The sequence below is a fragment of the Centruroides sculpturatus genome, unplaced genomic scaffold (assembly GCF_000671375.1).
Source record: "Centruroides sculpturatus isolate CEXI.00-Female unplaced genomic scaffold, Cexi_2.0 scaffold292, whole genome shotgun sequence".
In the NCBI taxonomy this organism is placed as follows: Eukaryota; Metazoa; Arthropoda; class Arachnida; order Scorpiones; family Buthidae; genus Centruroides; species Centruroides sculpturatus.
This window is the reverse complement of record NW_019384986.1, coordinates 748259-751954: the sequence shown is the minus strand read 5'-3', so window position 1 is coordinate 751954 and position 3696 is coordinate 748259.

Genomic DNA, 3696 nt, shown 5'->3' with positions numbered 1-3696 from the left:
ACTGATTTGTTACGGTTTTTATTTTACGAAGGAGACAAAAATAAAATAAAAATAATGTTTTAATTTTCAGTTGTGACAAATTGTTAACACTTCTCCCGTGGGGGGGGGGAATTTTTCAAAAAATTTCTTCTTAGTGTACATTCTGTTGACGTACCCTATTAAAACGCAATCAAAAACGCAAAAACCAGCATCTAACATAGTATAAATAGAAGCAGAGTTCTTTAAGGTAAGCCTTAATCCTAACCATCTCCCTTCAGTGGGGGAATTTCGACACGTATATTATATAAAAACACGTATGTATTCGAATGCAGCGTTGTGTCAAAATTTCAAAGGAATCGGTAGGAATAAACAAACATTACATTTTTATTTATATAGATAGAAGATGATCTGCTTTAGTTCATCCTCACAGAAAAGCAAACTTAGGGCGTCGTACTCGTAGTGCCATCTGTTGAACATAAAAGCTTTAACCTAGATTATATATTTTAATTTATATGAATGTTTAACGGAATAATATACAGCCTATGTCCACCCTGAGGTTTTATTCTAAATACTGGTGAAAGAATTTTTGAAATCGGATAAGCAGTTTCGGAGATTACCTGCTGCAAACAAACTTACTTAAATACATACTTACAAACATTACCTCTTTATAATAATAGTACAGTATAGATATGCTTAAACGTTTTTTCATTACAGAAAATTGCATACTTCGTAAATAATTGTGTAAAGAAAACTTTTTTTCAGCCATTTATCACATTAACCCACTAATAAATTAGAATAACTTATTTATTGTTTATAAATAGGTTATGAATACCATTAAAATTTTTGTTTACTTGATGAAAAAATAAACTTTATTTTTCAAGAAAGTTTCTAAAGATATTTACTTAATAATACGCGATAGATTTAAATTAAACTTACCAAAGATGTGAAACGAGATAGTTGAAAAGTTAGAACCATAACTCCGACAAGCATAATTATCGAAATAATAGAAAATGCAAAACGCATTACATCATCAAGTTCAAAGAAAACAACTGCGCAGAATAAAAAACTTGTCTGATATATTGCGCAACAATATACAGCAGGGAGGTATATTTCGCAAACTATGTTTATTTCTTGTATATAAGTCCATAAATCCCAATGAGTCTCAATCAAGATTTCAATTTCAGTTTTTAGAAAATGTTTGTCTTTTTTCAGTTCATCGACTGCATCAGATAAATTCTTGAATCTCTTTGACACAACGAAGGCACCTGCACCTATAACAAGAGTACAACAATCTAATTGTCCAATTCCGTAAATGCACGATAATGTGATATTCAGATTACAGAATGCGAGTTCAAACTCGGAATTAGTTATCTCCTTTAAAGTAGGATACAGAAATAAGTCAATTACAGTAACAAATGTCATTATTGAAAAAAATAAATTTGTAAGTACAGCTATAAAAATTATTTGAATATCATCAGCTATTTTTTCTTCTCCTTCGTACCCACTGTTATTTCTAGGAATGTAAAGCCTTTTCCTTTTAAAGAAACTAAATTGAAAAGCTATATAAATATAAAATGTAATCAAAATAAATTTTATGAGTATCTTGTTTTTAGGGAACATTCGAATCCATCCGACACACACCAAATTGTCTGTTATTTCTTGAGTAGAAAGTATTATGTTAGTCCACATAAATATCTCTATAGCAGTTTGGTACAAAGGATATAACTTTGACAGATATTTCCATTTTTTGGCAGGCTTCTTACAATCGCAATACCCCATTTTAATCCCAAATATTTCTAACGACGAGAGGACTGGTCGTAGAAAGCAAACAATGCACAAACTACGTTTCTTGTCACCTGAATACATCTTTTACTCTTACGTATCGAATAACCTGTTGTAAATACGAAAAATATTAGATTAAGATACCGTTTCAGTTCCGCGAGTATAATGCAAAATATTTCGTTACGTAAGTAAATTTACCTTCTCTTATAAAAGAAGATATTTTTGAATATGACGCAAATGATCGATTTGAGTTTGTATTGTCATCACGTGACAAAAATGCATTTGTGGCATTCACTAGTAAATGTATTATATAACTGCATTAAAGAATCTCATTTCTGTCTGCGATTTAAAAAAATATTGTAAAACATTATAATTATAAAAGATGTTTCTAAAAAAAATATCGTAGTTTGTCTCATCTTTGTTTAAAAATATGTATACAGTTTTATAAATTAAACAAAAAATAATTTAATATTTCAATTTTAGTTTTATTCGAAATTGCATTTTTTCAGACAAATTTATGTTATTATATAATAAAACTTTAAACAAAATTTTCTTATTTATAATTAATTGTAATTTATTTATAGCATTATTCATCACAAAGTGATTTCGCCATGTGTACTTTCAATTAAATATTCGTGTGATTATCGCATTCTCAATCCAAATACAACATACTTTTTATGTAAATTAATTGTCTTCTGTCGATGCCTGTCTTACTATTAAGATATTAAGACATTTTTTCAAGTCCCTCGTTGTTTCGATCACGGATTGCCTCCGGATAATGAAAAATGGCATCTGACATGTGACAATGAAATTTCTAAAAAATTGACTTGAAATTAAATTCGAATCCTTCAGAAAATACCGCAAGTATTTTTGAAAAAATATGATTTTAGTTATGTTTTTATCTTTTACAAAAAGTCGACACTAAACGGAAACTTTATTTAAATATATTTTTCGTAACTTCTACAACACACTTAATCTCACTGAAAATTATTTATTAACTTTAACAAACGTTTACAACCACTTCTACAGACCATTTTTAGATTTTTAAAAATTATGGAACATTAATAACTGTTCTTTTTGTATAGAACATTAAAGAACACATTCGAATACAAAATTCTTCGGAATATTGAGCTATACTTTCAATGTATAGCTCAATATACATTGAAAGTATATTGAGTATNTTAACACTTCTATTGTTGACACTTCCATTGTTACACATCTTCGAAGTCAACCACTTTCAACCCATATCTCCCACACCCTTATAGCACAGAATGCAAGAATTAGGTCCCCCGTTTCCAGACTAATTAGAGAATTTTTACGTCCAGTTAAACGAACTATTTTATATTGATATCTATCTATCTTCTCAGCAATATTAGCTATTTATATTAATAAATAAACACACCTGATTTGTATTTGCCGAACTATTTTCAATTTGATCAATTTTCTGGAACGTTTACAATCGTTCTATAATCGAACCGATACGCAATAACAAATTCGAATCTAAAAAGGTTCTAACATTTGGTTAAAAAATCGTAATACGTAAATATCGTACATTTGGAAATTAAGTTATTACCACCAGAAACAAAAAATCGCATTTAAAATAGTACAGTAGAAGCCATTTTTCCGGTTAAGCCTTAATACTCTTTCTCTCCCCCCGCTGGGGAATTTCGAAAAATTCCTTCGAAGTGTGCATTCTCATGGCATCCCTACCAGAACGCAGATAAAAACAAAAAATTGCATCTAAAATAGTACAGTAGAAGCCGTTCTTTCGGTTAAGACTTAATCCTCTTCTCTCCCCCCGCGGGGAAATTTCGAAAAATCCCTTCTTAGTGTGCATTACCATGGCATACCCTACTAAAACGCATATAAAAACAAAAAATCGCATCTAAAATAGTACAGTAGAAGCCGTTCTTCCGGTTAAGACTTAATCCTCTC